This window comes from Artibeus jamaicensis, unplaced genomic scaffold (assembly GCF_021234435.1).
Source record: "Artibeus jamaicensis isolate MK-2021 breed Jamaican fruit bat unplaced genomic scaffold, CSHL_Jam_final contig_3152, whole genome shotgun sequence".
Taxonomy (NCBI): domain Eukaryota; kingdom Metazoa; phylum Chordata; class Mammalia; order Chiroptera; family Phyllostomidae; genus Artibeus; species Artibeus jamaicensis.
The window spans coordinates 2,417,660-2,441,671 of NW_026521729.1; the positions used below are offsets into that span (position 1 = coordinate 2,417,660).

A 24,012-nucleotide genomic window follows, 5' to 3' on the forward strand; every position below is an offset into this window, starting at 1 on the left:
GCGGAGCCCCATCAGCAGAAATACCCACTGCCTTCTGTAGCAAATCCTGGAGGTGCCAAAGTAAATCAGAGTCTCCTGGAGTCCTTGCTAAACCAAAGCCATGCTGAGTCTGAGGAAGTAGGGAAATACACTTTCTTCAACTCACTCATGCTCATTCAGTGGGTGACATGCTTTGTTACTTGGCTACCAATTGCTGTATGCAGGGTAACATGGGGAAAAGTCACTTCCCCTGTAGCCTAGACATCCTTCCTCTTTCCACAAAGCAATGACCTCAATTGGACTAAGGGCCAATATATCTGGGCGAGGCACCATGTTCTCTTCCCACAGTGAACCCTCAGATGTACCTGCAAAACCAAGTTCTCCTTCTTAAGTAATCACAGCACAACAGAGGCAAACTGCTGTTCACGCAAGCCGACTCTTAAAGGTCCAGCCCACCAGTGCGACACACTGCGTGTGTTCCTTGAACTAGTACCGATCAAGTGCCTGCCATGTGCCAGACATTCTTCTACATGCAGGCCCCGCACGTCTGATACCAGACTGGACTTCTGCAACTTACACGTGTGTATTCATCTGTAGGTGTACAGATATTCTACACACACATCTTTATGTGTAGAATTTCATTTCCCTTAAGTGTCTTTTTAATGGCAGGTATTCTGATTCTGTGTAGCCAGTGAACTTTTCATACTTGATAGAAAGCTAGAAGCATTATATGATTATAAGTATGAAAACTTTCAAAAATACAGAAAAGTGCTGAGGACAACACTGTGAAATACATATGTAGCCATCAAGCAGACTTTCCAGATGGAATTTGCTATATTTACTTCATGCATTTAAAAAAATTAAAGAAGTAATGATTTACGAATAAATCTTTGACCTCTTCCTTTTTCATTTTCATTTCCCTCCCCATGTTCCTTACCAGAGTCATCGCTTTATTATTCTGCTGTATGGCCATCCCCAATATTGTTTATAGTTTTACTAGATATAGAGTATGGCTAAAATATATGTGGCATTGTTTTCATACATTTTGCAGACTGATGGTTGCCATATTGGGTGAAAAAGTTGAAGGGATTAAGAGGTACAAACTGGTAGTTATAAATTGTCAGAAGGATATAATGTACAGCACAAGCATCGTAGTCAGTAGTATTGTAATAACTCTGTGTCGTGCCAGGTGGGTACTAGACTCATTGGGGGGATCAATTAATAAGTTATATGAATGTCTAATTACTATACTATGCTGTACACTTGAAACTAATATATTAAATGTCAAGTGTACAGGGGTGGACAAAAGTAGGTTTCTTATACTTACATATGGAAATTTTAGACTTTTCAAATAAAAAGGTAGTAGTTATCATAAACAGATAAAGGGCTGGAAAACGTAACAAAGTGAGAGAAGCTCCCACTTACATCTCATGTAATTTCAGAAGCACAAAACAGAGGAAGAGGTGGAGATGTATCACTGGCAGAAGTCACAGCTGAGAATGGCTAAGAACTTTCCAGGCCGAGGAGGGAAAAAAGACATCAGTCCTCGGAATAAATATTTACATCAATTGCTGAGGCAGAAATACAAAAATACATCTACATCCAGGCATACCATAGTGAAAATTCCCAACAGCAGGGATAACGAGAAAATTCTAAATGCTACCAGGAGAAAAGACAGATTATGAAAAGACCTGCAAAGCAGTCATTACACTAAAAGCAGGCTTCTCATCGGTGAATTGATGCCAGCAGACAGCGGGAAAATAGCTTCCGAACAATAAGGGAAAATAGTGAGAATTATACATGGAGCAAAACCAGTGCTAGTCTAACTGCAATAGGTCATGAAAGGACGTACTTCAGCAAGAAGAAAAAATGAACCCAGAGGAAGGAGCATACTTAGCAAAGAAACTAACAAAATGTACTGGTAAATCTATTTAAGTAATGGTTGCTGATGATAATAATCATAACACCAACTGATTTTGTGTGTCTAAACACTGGTAAAACTAAGTCTACTTAACAGTAAAGTGGTTGGTTGAAAAAGGAACTCGGTAGGTAATTAAAGCCTGCTAAATTCCTAATCTTGCTCAGAAGGAAAATAGAGAAACTGAAGAATTATAAACTTCAGGTTGATAACTTAATGTGTATGTTAAAAGTGTAAAAAAATAATTTAAAAAGCAGGATCTAAAATTTTCAAACTGCTGGGTTGGAGATGAAGGAATGAATAATTAAAAAATGTAAAATCCAGACTAGAGCAAGAAAGAATAAAACCAGAAGTAGGTAAAAAGCTTGGTAAATATAAAATAACATAAGATGATAGAAATTAAGTCCAACTGTGTCATTAATCACAGTCAGTGGAAACAAATTAAACTCAGCTAATCAAGAAACTTAGTATAACTGTGGATAAAAACAAAAATATCAGCAATAAGCAACTTTTGAGAAACATACTTAAAACAAATACAGAAAAGTTGGAAATAAAGAGATTTTAAAAAGATAGACCAGGCAGATACTAACAAAAAGAATTCTGGTGAGCAATACTGATAGCAGATAAAATAGAATTGAAGGCTGAAAGCATTAACAGAGATAAAGAGCTTCACTTTGAAATGATTTATTAAAAATCTATCAGAAAATATAACTGATGAACTTGTATGACTTTACAAAGAAAACTGGATAAATACACATTTATAGTGGGAGATTTTAACACGATTGTCTCGGACATTGACAGATAAATGAGACAGACGGAGATGTTTCTGTAGTACCATTCTATTTTCTTTCCCCTTCCTCTTCATTGTAGACTTTATAAAAAGGCCACCTGGAAAAGAACCTTAATGGGGGGTCTGGCCTGGATTGAGGAATCCTGAGAAGGAGCTATAACTTACTTGGCGGGGCTGGTACGTTTAGAGTGGTCTTAAGTAGAAGGTCCTGGGTGGTCTCATGGGGTCAGTTACACAGGAATGAGGGCTTTTTAATAGACTACTCATAATAACATTGATGAGTGTAAACTCGAGATATGGGGAAAGTGGGGGATAAGACTACAGAGCTAGACCAAAATAGACCTGGGGCTGGGCTATATAGTGATGTAGTAGAATGAGCATGTACTTTGGAGTCAGACAATCTGGGTTTGAAGCTGGCTCTGCTATTTCCTGGCAAGTTGAGCTTCAGTTTCTCATGTGTGATAGATCTTAGTGGTACCTTTCTTAGGGTTTCTGTGATGGTTAGAGATGATGCACATAAACCACTCAGTGTCTGTTAGATAGAGGTAGAGATGGAGATAGAGATAGAAATATATATAACTACCTTCTGTCCAGAAGGTATCCGGCCATGTGATATGAAAAACAGAGACATTTATTCAAGAAGATACAAGATATAAGAAACATTGTACATAGGACAATGACACCTCAGGCCCCTTCAAAGTAGGAACCTTGGGACCTCACACAGTTCTCCCATTTACCATCAGCTGCCCTGTTGTATTTTCCTGAATCTCCTTGACAGTCTGAAATCGCTTCCCTTTCAAAGGTGATTTCAATTTTGGGAAAAGTCAGAAGTTGCAAGACACCAAATTTGAGCTGTAGGTGGCTGAGTCACCTGGGTGATTTGATGTTTTGCCAAAAAAACTCTGCACAAGATGTGATGCATGAGTGGGCACGTGGTCGTGATGAAGCTGCCAATCACCAGTTGCTTATAGCTTTGGCCTCTGAATCATCCAAATAGTTTCCCGTGGAGGAATGTTCAAGCTTAACACAAAACTTGATGCAGATTCATTGCTCTACTTAGTCATTTTGAATACGATGGCCACACAGTACATTTGCTCACTCAATGGCATCTACCGCCCCCACTGACTAGTACAGTAAAGGTGTCATTGTTCACACATGCACGTTCTAGTCCACTGTCCTTGGCTGCCAGGTTACATTGATGTCACACAAAGCATTCTCATTATATTAACAATGACTGGACTTTGTCCAGACAAACTTGATATATGTGAGTCATCACATTACATCACATCACATAGACCAGCCTAGAACAGACTGTCATCTATGGTGTAATAGAATATGAGCCTGTGACCTGTAACCAGATTTCTCTGCTCTTCCTCATTATCCTTGAATTTCGATTTAGTGTTTAGGCTCTGGGGGTATGGAGGACGCTGGTCATCACCCTTCGGGTTTGGGGCTCTGTCTAGGAGCCTGAGGTTTCTAATGTTGGACAGAAAATTACTGGCTTACCAGGGGCTTGGTGCCCGCATGTAGCTAATGGAAGATGAATCCTGTGAGTTGTAGAGATCTTATTCATAGGCATATTCTTCCCTGGGGAGCCATCCTCCCTGTGGTCTGAGCTTTTGATTGAATTCTTGACAGTTTGAGCTGCAGGGAATTATTGTGGCTTTGGCTGCTGAACAGCCAATGGTGAGGAGGAAGGATTGAAAGAAGTAATGCTTTGCTTTATATTTTATTGGCTAAGGATTTTGTCATTTACAGAGGTACAGAGTGGGAGCAGGGATTAGAGGAAGGGTGAGTAGTGGATTATCTTAAATATCTATGTGAAGAGCTAAAGGGACGAGACTTCAGATTGGGGGTTAAAACATGATAAAACTTGCCTCTGAGGGAAGGGTAATGGGCTGCACCCCATTCTCTGCTTGGGGTGGCATCTAAGTGTACAGAATTGAGGGTCTAGGCAGGAAAGCTTGTGGAGGTGAAAGAGGGATGGCAAAAGGCCTGGAAATCCTAGGGATTCCCCGTCAAAGTCAGAAAGAAAAGGGCTATCGTTTAGTAAATGCATGTAACTCCTGCTGACAGGAGAAAGGAAGGGGAGAGAAGGACAGAGAGGAAGAACTGGGTTTGAGGGATAACATTAATCAATAGAATGAAACAATAGGAAGGTGAGAGAGACAAAATCAAATGTTACTTTGCTAAATTCAAGACATATATGTGGTCAGCTTATCACTGGAGAAAGAAAATGCTATGAATAAGTCAAATACATAGAGAATCTCAGTTGTCAGGTTAACTACTCCTTCTCTATCCCACAACTTTTAGTAGCTCAGGCGGGAAGTTAAAATTTGCTGATTTGAGTTTTGGTTTTGATTATTTCCTTCACCCCACATGTGAAGAGGCCAGTGGACCTCAAAATGACCAAATGGCAGAACACCAGGGGAATAGGGACAAACGTAAGTGCCCGGCGTAGATAATTAGTCTTTGAGTAATCAGGAATGGGGTGTGTTATAATCCTAATCCCAGCACGGTAAGTAGAATGAGAAGCTTTGAACTATGATGTTATCATTTCCATGTGTGGCTGCGAAGCTGCATAGTTTGGGGACACTTTCATTTGTTATTAGCGACCAAATAATTGATCCTGCATTTTTCCAGGGCCATATTTCTGGGGACGCCAGAAGGCCGAGGCCCCGATGCTGTGCCTGCAGGCGCACTGACGTCCTGCTAACACAGGCCTCCTGCCACGCTGCGTGGAATGCACGCAGCCTGCCATTCCCAGGGCACCTTCCAGACGCGCTGTTTGGAGACACAGCTGACTCCCAATTATAAAAGTAAAAACAATTATCTGGGTTCCCACCATGCATCTAAGATTATAGTTTTAGGTTTATTTATAAAAATAACACAAGCCAGGCAAACAACTTACTTAAAATGCAGCATGTGCTTGGACGGATTTGAAGGAATAGCAACAGCCACGTCCCTTGTGATTCTTCAAGATGTTCCTTTTCTTCCTTGGCCACGTGAGTCCGATGGTCTGCTTGGATTTCGATGTCTAAGTGACACACTCCTCTGGGCTCTGTGCATGTTGGAGATGAGGGGAGAGACAGAACTGGGAGACCCAAACAATGGCATTTTGAAACTCGGGTTTAAAAGTAATCTGGGTTAACAGTTAAGATCTTAGTTTTCTTTGAACTGAAGTTAGAAATTCAGTTGTTAAGTAAAGCACCCCAAACAGCGTCCTCAACTTACGATGCCCGGAATAGGTCTGTGATTCTGTAGCTCCCACTGTTATAGAGAACCCAGAGAAGGCAATACGTACCTCAAGTGTCCTTAAAATCGGGTCCTTAAAATGAACCTGATGAAATGCGATTTGAACAATACAAGTATTCCTTAATTAATTGAAACTCTCTTAAAAATAATCATCTTTAGGGATTGGGTGGTGGAGAATATTTACAATATTTTAAAAAGTCATGCTGTATTTAGCATAAATTATAAAAATAAAAATACCCTAAACCGAACACAGACACTGGAACTCTTGCCAGTAGGACCATCAGCCTCGCGCGGCCTCACCAAGGGAGTCTAGCTCAACGGTGGCAATTCCTAAAGCCGTGGTCATATACAAGAACCCCAGGCTCTTTTGAAATGGCATTTAACATTCACACTCATTCTTTTCCACACTTTAAACTTTCTGAACTTAGCAGACATGTTGGTACTGTTCTGATATTTAATTCTTCTTTTACATTGGGTATCTTCGAAAACTTGTCTTCCCAATGAGCTTATGAGCTTCTTGAAAAGAGGGACCATGTACTCAACTTAAAAAAAATCTTGTGTAGTGTCTGGTAACTCTGATACATTAGAAACCCAACAGACAGGTACTTCTTTATTGATTTCATTGTTAGTATTTTAGATAATGGTGTATGCTTGAAAATCTTCATTTCCTTTAAACACGCAATTTTTTTCTTTAAATATGGAATACTACTCAGCCATAAAAAAGAATAAAATTTTACCCTTTGCAGCAGTATGGATGGACCTAGAGAACATTGTGCTAAGTGAAATAAGCCAGTCAGAGAAAGACGAGTACCATATGGTCTCACTCATCTGTAGAATTTAATGAAAAAACTGAACTAACAAGGAAAATGGGGACAGACATGTAGACGGAGAGCATGTAGATGACATGTAGATGACAGCTGGGTGGGTGGAGGTTGAGGGGTGGAGGGATCGAACAAAAAGGAAAAAGGGCTCATGGACATGGACAACAGTGTGGTCATTGCTGAGGGGGGATGTAAGGGAACTAAATGGTAGTGGAAAATACAATAGATTAAATTTTTAAAAAATCTTATAGCTTCTGGTAACATGCCTTGATACATTAGAAACCCAAAAGATAAATACTTCTTCACTGATTTCATTGCTAATATTTTAAATAATGTCATAGGCTTGAAAATCTTCATTTTCTTTAAATACGTGGTCTCCGGTGATTTGTTTCCTCCTAAAATACATTTAGGAATTTGATTCCCAGTTAAATGCATTCTGTTAACTGAGAGACACCTGTATAAATATGCCCCTCCCTCCACTAACACACACAGAGGCAAAAGTAAATGGTGGAAGTGATGGAGAATCGAGCAAGTCTACCTGTCTGCATTAATTAAAGAGGTCCCTGAAGGGGGCATTGAAAACTGCAAAGGTAACTAACAACATGAGGGGTGTCCTGTATCAGCGCTCAGAGAGAGAGAGAGCAAGAGCGCAGTAAGAAGGCTTGGTGTTTAAGTAGCAAAATGAAAACTCTTTTTTCTGTACCTGTTTTCCTCAGGGCATCTTACTTTGGGCATATGGACATTTCATACTCCCCCAAACACTTATCTCTTGAGCCCTCTGCAGTGCCACCAATTTCCCTTTTGAACTCTGATTGTGAGGGTTGCAGAGAGCTGGCAGTTCTGCAAGCAGAATTAATCTCCTAAATCCAATGTGTACCTTTTGGCGTGGGATAGAGCAGGGGAGGATGGAGCTGTTGGTATTAATATAGTAAATGGCTTCTCTAAGCTGACTTGGTTGGAAACAGGATGTTAGCGACTTCGTTCTGACAGTGAGCCTGAATTTTGTTCTCCTCCGTTAAGGAGAGCATTTTAGGGCATGGCTCCTGCAGCTTGCAGCAGTCGTGGGAGAAACCCGAGGGCAGAGGCAGCAGAAACAATGGCAGATCTTACTCAAAAGCCGACCAAGTTCTTCCTTCTACCCTCTGCCATCAGGAAAAAATCTGTCTCCTTGATATTCACTGTTGACAGTGGCCCCAGAGTTGAGCCCTATTCAGAAACTTCCTAAATTCCTGTTGCCACTATGACCTGCTGATCATTACCAGCCACTGGCTCTGGGCATTAATGGAATTGTCAGTTGGTAAAATCACAATGACCATCGCTGTCCAAGTTAAGCCTTAAAAATGAATGAGGTTAATAAAAAGAGATATATATGATTTACCAGCATAAGATCTTTTAAATATGTGTGGGATGTTTCTGTAATACTTTACCTGCTCCTTCATTGTGGTTTTTATTGCTTTGTGCCCTGCGTTAAAGTAATGTCCACGTCTCATTTCATCTGCTGGTCAGTAAGACACTTGAGGTCAGTGTGTGTTACCTCCTCCTTGCTATCGCTTGCCTTTGCTAGCATGGCGTCTAGCATTTAGCCGGGTTGCAGCAAACATTAAAGGCATGAGCACACTGGTATTTGTTGCTGATGCTTAAACCTCACTGCCGTGTGAGAAATATGCTATGTGATTTCTTTGACTCTGGTGGACAATCAGGAGACAGGTGCATATGGCAGCAGGTTCTGTTTTCTGTTCCTTGGTGTAAAGCCATAAAGTCACGCAGCTTTTCAGGGGCAGATGTGCCTCCAGTTTGACTGAGAGGGCTGAAGAATGGTGGCTTGCTTTCTCTTTTGCTCTCAGTACTCTTCATGATGATACCCCAACTTTTCTGGCTTCAGTAGCTTAGTAGGGGCCACACCATAATTCCATGTGTTGTTTTGGTTGCTAACTGGTCATTCATCCTTTTACAAGGAGGGTTTGCATTATTCTCTTCCAAATACACTTGCATCACGTCTGGCACTCTCTTGCTCCCTTCCCCTACAAATGGTCCAGGGCACCTCGGCACTGAACTACCCAGAGGCACTTAAGGCTGTCTGCAGCAGAGATTTACTGCTTACTTCTTTTCCCGGATTATTTATGTGTTGAATTGTCAGTCCTTACATCCTTTCTGAGAAGCCTTGGTCTGTGGGTTTTAAGAGATGGGAAGTGCAGGAGAAGTGCGTATCTTGAGCCCCTTACTACACAAGGCTCTGCCACCATGGTTTACACTTGCTTTCCGCCCCCTAGAAAAAAAGAGATCTGTGACCCACAAAAATCCAGCCAGAGCAGGGCGAATTGTCTGGGATTTTCTGTAACCTAATAGAGCAAGTTTAATGACTCAAGAGAGGCCTGCTGTCTATTGTAGCCCATGGCTCGTGAAAAGATATACTATGTTAATTTTCTGAACTGGGTCTCTTAAGCAGAATCGCATTATTTTGGTAATGCGGCTCCTGAATTAACTGTAGTTATTTGAGTGTCAAGCATCTCCGGCTCACCAAGGGAAGGGAATCCTTGGATGCTAGTGAGCTCTTAAATTCCAACTGGAGTTCCTCCTCTGTGGAGGAAAATGGCTAATGGGTGTGGAGTCTTAAATGGTTTGGGGTAAAAGAAACCTTTTCTGGGCAGCACACTTTTCCTCTGTTGATGAAGGTGGATAATAGACCCTTCAGTTATCCTCTCCTTTTAGAATCCTTCAGCGTTCCTCACTTCTTCAGGATGAACTCCAAACTCATTAACACGCTGTGCAGGGCTTTCTGCTCTCTGGTGCCTGCCTTCGGGTCCAGTCTCCTCTCATTGCCTCCTCTCTCTCTCTCCTCTCAGGACACCAAGTGGCCATAGTCTTTGTCCCCTCTGGGCCAATCTATGCATAGACATTCTGCCTGGAATATCACCTGCCACCTCCCCATATCTGTCTCACAGTGGATAATAGCAGCATCAGTAGTTAGGCCCTGTGTTAAGTAGAGCTTACGTGGATTCTTTCCTGTAACCCTACAACAATTCACAAATACCATTACGATTCCCATTTCTCAGATAAGGAAACCGAGACTTAGTGAGTGTAAGAGCCCTGTCCAGGCTCACACTACCCAAGCTAGTAAGTGGTAGCACAGGGAGTTGATGCTAAGTAGTCTGACTCTGGAGCCCGCTGTAGGCTGCACTGCCCCCCAGCATGTGAGCTAAACCTGGTTATGTTTACCCATTACTTCTACTCATTATTTAGACATCACTGGCTCCAGAAATGCCGATACGGCCCCCCCAGCCCCCTGGGGGCTCTGTGCCCTTCCTTTGTTTGCCTTCCATTTCTCCCCTTTTCGCACTATGCAAATCCCCTGTAATAGCTTGTTCGCTTGTCTGTGTTCCCCACCAGCTCCTGAGACCCAGGGCAGGAGCCCTCCCCTCCTGTGCTGCTTCATCCCCAACAGCTACCTGGAAGCTTGGTGTTCGGCAGATGCTCAAGAAATGTTTATGGCCCTCTGATTAGACTTAGCTCCGCTGAAATCCCTGCACAACTCTTTTTTAAATTAAGATTTATTTATTATTTGTTTTCAGAGATAGGGCAATGGAAAGAGAAAGAGAGGGAGATAAACAATGATGTGTGAGAGAAGTATCCATCAGTTGCCTCTCACCTGCTCCCCAACTGGGGACCAGGCCCACAACCCAGACACATGCCCTGATGGGGAATTGAACCAGCGCGTTTTCACTTTACAGGACAGTACTCGACCAAGTGAGCTGTGCTGGTCAGGGCGTGCACAGTTCTTTCGGCAGGAAAAAGTTAGTCCTTGTCTTACTAATTTTCAGGCTTTAAATGCTCAGCAGCTTCTCCTTTCTTTGGGACTCCAGAACTACGTGACCAAATGGAGGCTTTCTTGTGGTTAACAGAGCCTGGTCCCAAGGGTGAAGGCCCCCACTCGGTCAGGCTTTCACTTACTCTCCCCATTTCATTCTCGTGTCCAGAAGAGATGAGCCAGGAAGTGGCCGGTACCTTTACAGAAAGATTCACCCAGTGATTCTCACTTCTCACGTGGCCTGTTACCCGGTGTCAGGTAACACGGAAGCTGGTAGAAACCCCGGGCTGTAGCTCATGCAGCCCTTTTTAACTGGGAGAGAAAAGTGAGGTGCAGAGAGCCTCAGGTTAACCACTGGTTAGTAGCCAAGCCAGACATGATTCACACCTTTTATTTAAGTAAATAATGAACTTAACTTGGTGCACTAACTTTTTTCACCTTCTCATAAGTGTGTTGGCCCTAAAACAACATGCAACTGTTTAAAAAACTTCGTTGATGTCTCATGTACCTTTAGAAAATTGTGTACAGCTTGATGAATTTTCATAAAGTGAATATGTAGCCAGCACCCAGATCAAGAAAGAGAGCATTAAAATGGAAGATATTTACTATAAATAATATATTATTACTTTTATATTATCTCCTAACTATGTGCTGTAAAATATATCACAGGCTTAGGATAACAGGAAGAACTTTTAAGGTGACACTTTATCCTCACGTATGATTCTTACCACTCCATATGTGGTATTTAGAACATATATCTGTTTGCTTCTGTGTAATGAAGATGTGATTTACTTATTTGCCTATTTGTTAGCAAAATTAACATGTGTCCAGGCTGATATTATAAAATCATAAAGAGTAATACAGTATGAATCTAACTCACATTCTCTAGTACTCACATATCTACTTAAAGCATTTTTTAAATCATTTGTTACACGAGATTTGTAAGCATGGGTCCTCACTCTTTTTAAAGCAAGCTGAAATCTTGAATCTGTTATTAGCTCTATATGTCCTCTGAGCCGTGGTGGGTTTGCACGGAGCTCATCATATGGTTTTGCTTACTCTTTCTGGCAAGCCGGAGTGTAATTCTGAGGGGACTGACTGGCATCAGTGTGTTTGATTGTAGAGCCCTGACTCCATTCCAACCCGACGAACCCATGCCTGTGACCCCGCTCCTTAACACACCAGGCTTTAAATGTCCAGTTGACTATTTACCTGATGGAGAACTTCATTCCTGATGTAGACATTGCCCAAAACTTTGGACGGAGTATGTAACCTGAAATATTGTCTTCATTCCAACTACTGGAAAAACTGATTCTGTCACAGAATTATAATCAACAGTCAGGGGTAGAATTCCTGCCTAGAATCGGATCAGAGTATTTCGCTTCTCCAGAAGGCCATTATGTCACACGAACATTTTCACTGCGCGGTCCAGTTAGGAGGGCAGGTCCTGGGCACTAACAGCTGGAGAAACCTCTCATGATCTAAAAGTTGCTTAGCCCAGTGGATTTTTAATAATATCCTAAGGAGGCCTTTTTCCCTCATTCCCCATCTCCACCCAAGGATCAAATTCATCCATTATTCAGAACTGTGGCTCAACCAACCTTAATCCAGAAAAAAAGTTCTTACCTGGTGTAAACTTACTTCCTGCTGTCTCGAATAGCCCACACAGTGACCAGCATATTAATTTACTTAATTGACACATATTTTGTCTTCCTCAAGGCCGAGCAGGGTTCAATTATTCGCTATCGCCATTTTCGCCATTTTCCTTTTTGTATTGCGTTCTGCTCCTTGTCGGCTCCCCCTTAGCCTTATCTGCTAACAACAAAAGCTCAGTAGGAGACTAGCAGTAGCACGATACAATTAAATAGAATGTCACAAAAAGGCCTGGGAGTTTGAAAGGTGCCTCTTAACTTCAGCAGGGATGCAAAATAACATGGCGCTTGCCCTTGGCTGGGACAAGTTTATGTGGCAAGTATATGATGGTTCGTCTGTTGGTTTGCTCTTATAGGCCACTGTTTTTCTTTACATGAGAACCATATTTAAATAGGATCACTTCTGAGTAGCCATGTTCCTTGGTAAAGGGAGTGTTGTCATTCTGTTGATGCCACTGAAGCCTGTTAGGACTATTAATTTGGTTGTTCATTTAGGCATGCATGGTTGCCACAGCAACAACACTCTCCTGGTTCCTTCTAGCCCTCCATGCGGTGAGCATCTGTTGAGAGTCCTACAGAGGTGTCATAGTTTCTATCCTTCCTGTCACATGTTGAACCCCACATTTGCTCTCCTTCTGAGCTACATATTTATGAAGGATCTATAGAGAGAGGAGGCTCTTTGCTGCCAGTCAAAGGAGGCATGAAAATGAAAACGAAGGCCTTCCTTTTCCATGGGTTATTGCAGAAGACCTCAGGGTAGGTGGCTTGGAATTCAGATGATTATTAAAAATTTTTGTCAGCTGGAATGTGAACAAGTCCTTGGCAGAGTTCACAGCCAACCTTTTATACAGGGTGGCCAGGACACTGAGTGTCCTGCTTAAAGCCAAAATTGTAAATTCTAGCCTAAACTCTCGGTGCTATGCCACAACAGGGTGCAGTCTCTCGCCAATGATTTTTCACAGTCCAAGACCTTCTCCTATACCATATGATCTCACCTCTAACAGGAAGCTAAACAACAAAACAAACAAGCAAGCAGAATAAAAACAAAGACACTGAAATAGAGAACAAGGGGACAGTGACCAGAGGGGAGAGGGAAGGGAATTTAAGGGGGAAAAAGGGGAGGGATTTGGAGGAACAAGTATGAAGGACACAGAGATGAGGACTGGGGGGGAGGAAATGGGAGGGAGGTGGGGGGCACGGGCGGGGGGGCTGGGATGGGAGAATAGACAAAAAACTGTACTCGAAAAATAACTAAATAAAATTAAAAAAAATAAAAAGGCATAAAATCCCTCTAAAAAAAAAAAGAACCATATGGTTTTCAGAAAGTATGTGTCTTGAAGGGACACATTTCCTCTTTTTTATTTCCTTCTAACCAAGTACTGGTAGTGAAACATGTTTTTAAATGCTTTTGTTGGAACTGATAGATGACCATCTCCTGAGACACTATTCAACATGAGTCCTTGTCTTCACTCCTGTCCTAATTTATCTCATCTGCAATTTATACAGTACAACTGGAGGAGAGTAAACATTTCTATATAAATTATGTGCTGGCCAAGGGAAAGGAGCTGAGGCAGGGCCAGTCTGTCTTTCCCAGCTGCTGAGATATCTTAAGTACCTGAAGAATCCTTAGTTGAAACGCACATGTAAATGTTAGGGCTTCTGACTGAGTAAGTTTATGAAAACATCATTATAAGTTTCCTACTCCTTCTGTCATTACTCTGATCAAGATGATCAAGAACAGATTTCTGTATTCATTTCTGCAGAGAAGCTTACTCATTTCTCTTCAAAATTCTCTTACCTAATGATACCTATTGTTCAATAATAGATAATATTTAACAGTAAAATGTTTTACTTGGAGTAAATTATCTTTGAGAAGATTCAACTTGGAATTCTCTGCTGATCCAGTAATTGTCATTTCTACCTTTCAGTTTAAAGGAGAAACTCCTAGACTGAACACTATTCTTAGGTGGGGAGGTTGAGCCTGAGTTACTCTGGCTTCCACAGACGGCAAAAATGTTCCAAGGGCTTCTTTCCTACGCTCCTGAGACCGATATCTGTAGGCCTCTCCTATTCCGTCTCCTCTTCTGGACTCTGTTTACTTTTCATTCTTATTTTATCAGCAAAGAGCTCTTCTCTTCATTTTTCTTTTTTATTTCCTTAGTATCATAAGATTGTAGTATTTCTGAGCTAGAAAACACCTCCCGTCTTCCCTTATACATTCTGTTCTCAGTACTTGCAATGTCTAACTATGCTTATGTTGTTCACTTTTAAAAACTTGTGGACATGAATTTGTTAACAGCTGAGCATGCTCATATAATTTATTATACCAATGTGGTTTTAAAGGACAAGGCCCTAATTACAAATGAGATTTTTTTCTAGGTCTAGCTCTGATTTTCATTCATGAGATGACCCTGGATAAGTGTCTTGATTTTGCTAGGTCTCAGTTTCTTTACATGTAAATGAGAACGGCATTCCCTATAGTTTATTAGAAAGATGAATGGGAGAATGTATGTGAAGACTCCTGGTAAAGTGTGCATTGCTCTGTGTGAATGTGAGGTATGCAGACACCCATTTACATTGCCTGTCTCTAGTGTCCACATCACATTGACCTTAACTGTGCCTTTGGCCAAGGGGGCAAAAATCCCATCAACAACCCATTGCAAAAATGTAGGTTTACCTTGACCAAATGCTTTCACTGCTAGAAATCTGTATTGCAGAAATGTCCGTGTGTGTGTGTGCAGCCACAAATGGTAACTGAAGCATTGTAATTGAAAAACTGGAAATAACCTTGATTTTCCATCAGTAGGAAGAAAGTTTAAATAAACACCCGTGTCACAGAATACACTGCTACTCTAAACAGAAAAGATTGATGTATTAGGCTATTGCCTGGAAATGTTTTCCAGACATAGATTGTGTGAAAAAGCAATTTGCAAAGCAGTACTTAGTGTGTGATCTCATTTGTGATAAAACACACACAGAAATGAGACAAAAACCCCAGGTACATATGCGATATATTTGTATATCAGTGTGTGACATCCCGTTTCATCTTACAGCCCATGTCACTCTTGTCATACCATGCAGGGTGGAGAGTGGAGGGAGGAAACGGCTTCTGGAGTCACACTGACCTCGGGTCCTGGTGCAGCACTTGCTACACGTGTAATTACGGGCACATGACTTAACCTTCCTGGGCTTCGTTCTCCCATCGCTAAACTGGATTTGACAATTTTGCCTAACTCAAATTATTTGCAATGCATAGAAAAAAATTTAGAAGCACACATGTGATTGTCCTGTGACACAGGATAGTGTCAGTGCTCTTATGAAGTTAGAATATATCGCTGCCTAGTCGTTTCCAGCTTCCTGGCCTTGTTTCACACTCCAGCTGCGACTCCTGTTGTCGAGTCTCTGTGAGCAGTCTCCTGCCAAGGTCGGTAATGGTGCTAGGAACACAGCAGACACTGCAGATGATACATTTCAAAAGAATAATGACATCTTGTCTGACAAAAAAGAGGGTTTTAACCTGAATTTTTATTATTAAGTCATTCATTAATTTATTAATACATTAGTTAGTACTTCAACAAATAGTTGTTGAGCATCCATGGCAGGCCAAGCACAGTAAGTGCTGGGCGTACAGTGATAATTAAAGGCTGATGTAAATATCTAATTCGACTGAGTTCTCTCTGTCTGTAGGTCTAAACTGGTACACAGCTTGGTACCTGGTCTTGAATAGACTTTCTACTGTCACTTATGATTCTTCTATATGAAGAGGGCTCTTCAGTGACTCAGACGGCAATGAACATCTGAGAAAGCCAATAAGGCCTTGGAGAACCTGGTGGAGCGTGAAGTGTCCCAGATGATTCTGAAGGCCACCTGACCTGGAGCATCATGTCCTCTGGTTGAGAGATCTGTAGTGAATGTTCCAGTTACAAGCAGGGCTGAAGCTCCCACAGCAAGTCTGGGTTTAAGGGCATTACTTCTGGAGCCACACTGCCTGAGTTCAAAGCAAAGCCCACCACCTACCAGGTGGGCTAAACATATACTCTTTCTGCCTCATTTTCCTTACCTGTTGAATGAGAGTAATAATATAACTTCCTTGGGTTGTTTTGTAGATGAAAAGAGATGATACAGTTGAAGTACCTTTCATAGTGGTTGATGTATTCAAGCATTTACATATGATAGCTATTATTTTTCTTTTGAAATAAATTTTATCAAGAAATAAAGCAGCCAGTCTACCAGTGAGCAGGTCCCAAATACCAGATACCTGTGGAGATGGGATAATAGCATAAGATTTAAGGAGATGATGAATAATGAGAACCAGAGACAGAGTGAGAGTACAATCGATACAGCCTGAAGAATCAGAGGGTCTTAGTATTTTAGAGTCAGAATCCACGCACTCATCCCATCCATTCATTACATATACTGAGTACCCACTACCTGCTAGAAGCTGTTCTAGTTGCTGCGTCTGTGTGGTGACTATAATATTGCTGCCCTCATGAGGTTTACATTTTAGTGGCAGAAACTGGGCCGTGTGGTTCCCCTCTTATCACATGCAGGCACCCTGCTACAATGCACCAAATGCTGATCCTCTGTCCTCTATTTTTATGTACCCAGGGAAAGTGTATTAATGAATGGGAGCAGTGCCTTCCACTCCTGGGCAACTGGAAATGTGAGGTTCTTGTCACAGTATCTAAGTATAACTCTATGCATTGAAAATAACACTGAATTCTGAATAAAGGAGCCTGAGTCCATAGGACAGCATTAGAAAGGTCCTGGAGGTTCAGAGGAAAACCAACTGTGGCAAATACAATCCAGATTTGAAAGGGCAGAAGGAAACAGAGAGCATGCAGGTGTGTGGCCATCAAGAATGCAGCAGAGGTTTTATTTCCCTGGCAGCACCATGGGCAGACCCAGAGTCTGATGAGGCAGAATCATGAAGTGTGATGAGGGGGCTCCCGTGCCCACCTCGGAAAGGCTTGGTGCTCTCATACCCGACTTTCAGCCATGCCTGCCCAGCTCATCACGTCATGTACTCTGCCATTCGCACTGCTGAAGCTCTTTGTGAGGAGGAGGCAAACCTTCCCTCCAGGGAGGTCACCAAGGATTGCAGTGCTTTGCTTCATGCCTCCCCTCCCCCGGGGACCGAGCCGTCACCCTCCCTGCCGTGCAGACAGATTGAGGGGCCTCCAAGGCTTGACAGCGGGTCGGTGCCAAGCCAAGCGTCCAGAACCAGGCAGGCATGCATTTTTGGCTGAACCTAGTTCCTCTTTCCGAAGAGCACCCACTGCCTCTCGTTTCTGATCTGGATTTAATCCCCATGGGTCACAATTTTGTTCTGTGGATCCAGCTGGCAAAGCACAATGATTCAAGGGCTCTTGGTCCCTGACTGGCTCACAGAGCTATAGGACTCCGAGAAGATCAGCCTTCCCACTACAGATGAGAAACCAGGGCTTGGGAAAGTCAAATGACCATCCAAGGTCAAGTGACTGGTTGGTGAAAAGTGCCAGACTAGAACGAAGGTTACTAGGCTTCATTCCAGAGTTCTGGCAACCATATTAACATATTTTTTATGATAGTAATAGGGAACTATGCTCAAAAATAACTCATAAGGCTCCTAGAATAGAGATCTTAGATGTCGTAGGTCATAGAGTATAGAGTTCGGGTTTTTAAGTACCACTTCCCTTTATTTTACTTGAAATAATGTCTGGTGCAGCCCAGCAAGGAATCTGAGACGTGTTCTCCTGCAGAAGCCTGCCTGTGTGCCTGTGTGCCCAGGGCTGATGTCGGCGTGGCTCCCCGAAGATTTCAAGAGGATGGTTTCTCTTGGGTTTTATTTCATAGTAAAAATAAATCTGCGGTGGTTTCCATTTTCCTTGTCTTATGAGCTGGGGGAGTCAGCCGGGAGGCCACTGTCTCCTGATTTTCTGTGTGGTCATTACCATCCTCCTTTCAGACCACAGTTAGGACCACAGGGTCGTAAATGAACTGCCGGCGACCATGCATGTGGTCCTCAGTAGGGAGGGAAAGGGGAGGTGTGCAGGCAAGCAGCGCTGACCAAAATATTTCTTCCGAAAGCTCTCATGCTTGCAAAGTGAATTCACCACTGGAAGGCTGCCATGTTCTCTATTTTAAGATTCCATGTCCCTTATGTGTCACTCTGCTGCTTCGTATTCTGCTGTGTAGTGTGCCGAGTAAAGATGGAGATGATGCGTCCTGGAGCTGGACTATCTGACCTCATTTCCTTTGCATTTACTCATTTTGTGGTTAGGGGCAAGTGACTTAATATTTATGTGTTTGTTTTCTACCCTTAAAGGGATTTGAGAAATTCATGTAACACGAATGATTGACATGAGGACTAACTAGATATAGACACACTGGCGTGGGAGAGCCACTCAGGGAATGTTAGTGGTCACCATTAAGTCTTCTGCTTGTGTGGCTCAGCAGTGTGGAAAGAGCACTGTGTCAGGGGACACAGGGCCTGGTCCTTGCTCTCACTTTTATGTGGCTATAGGAATTTGAGATAGTTCCTGGATTCCTGGCTCACAGAATGCAAGACACGGAAGCAAGTATTTTGTCCAGTCCCCTCATTTTACAAAGGAAGTTGGGCCTCGAGAGAGGGAGAAGCTCCCCCAAAGTCCACAGGGAGTTAACATCCAGGCCAGGATCAGCCAGCACCTGCTCTCTTGATTTCTAGCCCAAAACTCTTATATTCATTACTTTGGGAACAGAAGGCCTGCCAAGTGTCCCCAACTTTGCCGAAGACCTGAAGACTTTGGAGTTGGCTGGCAAATGGTTTCTAACAAGTTGTCTTTGGGTTGTGGCCATTCCAGAAGCAGCAGCCAATGCATTCTAGTAGGTAAGTGTCAGAAGCAAAATTATGCCTTTAAGATGTTCCTGGGTGAGAGCTTCTGCACCTATGGAGACCCCAAAAAACTCTTTCCAGGCCAACAGGACAAAGCTGAACGGGTCCTTAAAGCCCAGATTAATTATTGACAATGTTTTTTTCCCTCTCCTGGTTACTGCCAGAACAACTCACAGTGACTGTGTCTATCTTAAACTTTAGAACTCTCACGATGGGTCCTTACCATCACCTTTCTTCTTCCTTCTGACTCCCACCCAGATCCTGGAATGATAGGTTGGTCAGTATATCCCATCTCGGGTCCCTGGTTTTGATCTGCAAGGTCCCCTTTCTCTTTTGCACCCCGACCACAACAGACACTCAACAAAACTAGTCCTCTGCTCGTTATTTTAACTATATCCCAAATTTCTGGCTCTAGGCCATGGTACATATTATGCCTCTCATTGATTCTTGCTGAATCCTCTCAGATTAACTATTATATGTCTCTGAAGCCACAAGAGACTCCCTACTAGAAGTGATCTCCTGGTTCTTAGAATTTTTGAAGCTGTGTTGATGATAACCGATAGGCTCCACACGTCTACAGTGTTCTTTCTTAACGAGCTCCTTAAGAACCATATACTGACATCTTTTTCTCCCTTAAAGCATTTAGCAGAATTCCTTTCCCATTGCAGGGACTCAGTTAGACCTGCTTGGACAATTTGTTGAATTGTTAGTGGGGTTGAATAAGGGACTTCAGCCTTAATCGAAAGTTTACCCTTTTAAATCCAAAGTGCTTTCTCCCTGGGTGTCATTGTGAGCTCACCAGTCAGTTACAACCGTTTGCAGGCTCCTTGAAGCTTGGCAATGCTTAGTCATTTATAGAATTCTACTTGTTGGACATCTGGAGTGACATGTTTTTGAAATTAAAGTCAATTAAAATTAATTTTACTCTTTTTTTGTTAGCTCAAACTGACAACACAAGATAGATAAGCAAACAAAACCAACTTTAAAAATGCAAGTAAAAGTTTAAGGATGTCAAAAGGGGTGATGAGCAAAGGAGCCCAAAAACTTTCACTCACTCACCCATTCATTCACTCAACAAGCACATTCATGCAGTTTGATTCACTGCATTTCGGAAGGAAACACAGTTGTGTTATTTTGTTCATGCAAAATTCTATAGATCTCTGTATTAGAGCCCCATGTTTCTGAAATTCTGTTTGCCAAAATAACGGTCAGAATTAGTTTTTGTTCACAGAAAATTTTTATCCCCAAATTTGGAGAGGAAAATCAGAAGAATGCAAAGCTTAATCCTTGGAGTCCCTTAAATAACCCCCCCTTTTCTGTTTGCTTTTTAAATTTCATATTTAGAGAATAATAGGTGAGTGTTTCTGTGGCTAATTAAAGACATGTAAATTGAAATTCTCAGGTCAGTAATTAAACTGGAGGAGCTCACTGGGTAATGTTTACTTTTGCACTCCGAGATTGTGAGTTCAGTTCCTCTTCAAGGGGCATGTTTCATTTCTTTCTTTCTTTTTTTTCTTCAATCACAGAGATTAAAGGAGTCTGAATTTTATAATAGCATCTTGTGAGGGAAGAGGTGGGGGGAAAGTCACAGTGGTTTTTGCAAACACAGGCACACCTCTGAGATATTGCAGGTTTGTCTCCAGATCACAGCAGTAAGGCAAATAAATACCTCAGTAAAGTGAGTCGTGTGAATATTTTTTCTGTTTCCTGGTGCATATAAAAGTTATGTTTATACTATAGTTCATTAAACATATAAAAGCATTATGCCTGAAAAATGTACATACTTTAATTTAAAAATACTTTATTGCTAAACAAAAATGCTAACCATCATCTGAGCCTTCAGCAAGTTGTAATCTTTTGTTGATGGAAGGTCTTGCCTCAGTGTTGGTGGCTGATAACTGATGAGGGTGGTGGTTGCTGAAGGTTGGGAGGCTGCGGTAATTTCATAAAATAAGACAACAATTAAATTCGCCACATCAGTGGACTCTTCCTTTCACAGATGAGGTCTTTGTAGCCTGTAATGTTGTTTAATAGCATTTTACCCATAGTGGAACTTCTTTAAAAATTGGAGTCAATTCTTTCCAACCTACCATGTTGCTTTATCAACTAAGTTTATGTCATATTCTGAATCCTTTGTTGTCATTTCAAAAATCTTCACAGCATCTTTGCTGGGAGTAGATTCCATCTCACGAAATCACTTTCTTTGCTCATCCATAAGAAGCAACTCCTTATCCATTTAAGTTTTATCATGAGATCACAGCAATTTAGTCACATCTTCAGGCTCAATTTCTAATTCTAGTTCTCCTGTTTTCCCTCCACATCTGCAGTTTCTTCCCCCACTGAAGGCTTGAACTCTTCAAAGTCATCCATGAAGGCTGGAATCAACTTCCCATTAACATGGATATTTTGACTTCTTCCCATGAATCACAGATGTCCTTAATGGCATCTAGGGTGGTAAATTCCTTCTAGAAGATTTTCAATTACTTTGCCCAGTTGTATCAGAGGAATCACAATGTGTGGCAGCTATAGACTTAGGAAATTTATCTTTTGAATAATAAGACCTGAAAGTTGAAATTACTCCTTGATCCTTGGGCTACAGAATGGATGCTGTGTTAGTAGGCGTGAAAACAACATTAATCTTGTTGTACACGTCTCCATCAGAGCTGTCAGTTGCCAGTGCATTGTCATTGAGCAGTGATAGTTTGAAAGGCATCTTTTGTTCTGAGCAGTAAGAATCAACAGTGGGGTTTAAATATCGAGTAAACCATGTTGCAGATATACGTGCTGCCATCCAAGCTTTGTTGTTGCATTTACAGAGCAGAGGCAGAGAACATTTAGCAAATTCCTAAGGGCTCTAGGATTTTTGCAATAGTTGATGGAGCATTGGCTTCAACTTAAACTCACCAGCTGCATTAGCCACCAGCAAGAGAGTCAGCCTGTCCTTTGAGGCTTTGGATCCAGGCATTGACCTCTCTCTAGCTGTCACAGTCATAGCTGGCATCTTATTCTGATGTAAGGCTGTTTATTCTACATTAAAAACTGTTGTTAAGTATAGCCGCCTTCATTAATTATCTCAGCTACATCTGGATGACTTGCTGCAGCTTCTCCATAAGCATTGGCTGCTTCACCTTGTACTTTTATGATATGGAAAAGGCTTTTCTCCTTAAACCTTGTGATCCAACCTCAGCTAGCTTCAAACTTTTCTTCTGTAGTTTTCTCACCTCTCTCCATTTTTATAGAATTGAAGAGAGTTAGGACCTTGCTGTGCATTAGGCTTTTAAGGGAATTTTGTGGCTGTTTTAATCTTCTGTCCAGACCACTAAAACTTTCTCCATATCAGCAATAAGGCTGTTTCACTTTTTTCTCATTTGTGTGTTCACTGGAGTAGCACTTTTAATTTCCTTCGAGAACTTTTCTTTTGCATTCACAAAGGGGCTAACTGGTGCAAGAGGTCTAGCTTTTGGCTTATCTTGGCTTTCAACAAGCCTTCCTCACTAAGCTTAATCATTTCTCGATTTTAAATTACTTAAGTGACAGATGTGTGACCTTTCACTTGAACACTTAGAGGCCACTGTAGGGCTATTGATTGGCTTAAGTTCAATACTGTTTTGTGTCAGGGAATAGGGATACCCAAGGAGGGGAAAAGAAACCAGAGAATGGTTGGTCAGTGGAGCAATCAGGACACAAACAACATTGATTGATTAAGTTTGCCATCTAATACAGGTGTGGTTCATGGGGTCCCCAAACAATTACAACATCAAAGATTACTGATCGTAGACCACCATAACAAATATAGTAATAATGAAAAAGTTTGAAATATTGCAAGAATTAAATGTGTCACTAAAATGTGACACAGAGACCTGAAGTGAGCAAATGCCATCAGAAAAATGATACCTTTAGACTTTCTCAATGCAGGGTTCTCACAAACCTTCAATCTGCATAAAATGCAAATTGAATAAAGCAGAGCACAATAACACAAGGAATATCTTGTGTTATTGGGAATGCACTTTGATGTTCCCAACTTGAAATGCATGTTTGGAGAGCCCTGATATATCTAATAGTATCTGGAATAAAATTTGAAGTCCCAAAGCTGGGACCGTTTGCAGAGAAGAGTGCCTGTGAAGGGGATGTTAACATTCAGCTCACATGGCGCCACGGTCTTACTACAAAGCACATCCATTCTTCTCCGTGAATGTGTGCTGTACGTGTCACATATTCATGGCGTGTCCACTCTTCTTTTGGCTGCTGTCCACAAAGTTATTAATAGCTGTTAACTTTGGCTTGAGGCTTTGGGCATTTATTTTGGGTGAGAAAAGGTAGAAGGAGAAAAAGACTTTTCAGGAACACATTGTTCTTTATCAAACTGTGGAGCCATTCCAAGAGCCCCTCTTTTGACAGTCAGATACCTGTGAGATTTAACTGTGGTTAAGAATTTATGTTTTTAGGCTGCAGGCCACTGTTCCCACTGATTTGCTTTGGGGTACAGGTGCTGCGGTGCCATTTCATCTGTGTCGCGGCTCTTTGTCCATGTTTACAGGCTCCTGGGCAGCAGGAAGTTTTGAAATCCGATAAATATTGAAACACAAGAATAGATTTCAAAATTACTTTTCTGCTAAAATCACGAGACCAAATTCCCTTTGGTTCTGTGAGTCTTAGCTCAGGGGTCCCCAACCTTTTTGGCACCAGGGACCGGTTTCTTGGAAGTCAGGGTTGAGGGGTGGGGGAGGGGGTTGGATGGTGGAGCTCAGGTGAGCTTCGCTTGCAGCCCGGTTCCTAACAGGCCTCAGCCCAGTACTAGTCTGCAGCCCAAGGATTTGGGGACCCCTTCCTTAGGTCATAAAGCACATTTGCATCCAACAGGGTCTTAAGTAGCTCTTGTTTCTTCTGCTCTCACATTATGTTTATGATGTCATGAGTGGTTACCATGGAGGCAATT

At 41.9% G+C, this 24,012-nt stretch overlaps 1 protein-coding gene across 14 annotated transcripts in view; it reads left to right on the plus strand.

The window, feature by feature from the left end:
- CES5A (carboxylesterase 5A) overlaps window positions 1-24,012 on the plus strand; it is a 193,188-nt gene that overhangs the window by 36,533 nt on the left and 132,643 nt on the right. Inside the window, exon 1 of one of the 14 annotated variants that reach the window (XM_053663274.1) lies at window positions 19,021-19,070. The exons of the other annotated variants lie outside the window; for them this stretch is intronic. The gene's annotated coding sequence lies outside the window, so the exon portion shown is untranslated. Of the gene's footprint in view, window positions 1-19,020; window positions 19,071-24,012 lie in introns of those variants that run through there. 14 annotated transcript variants of the gene reach the window in all.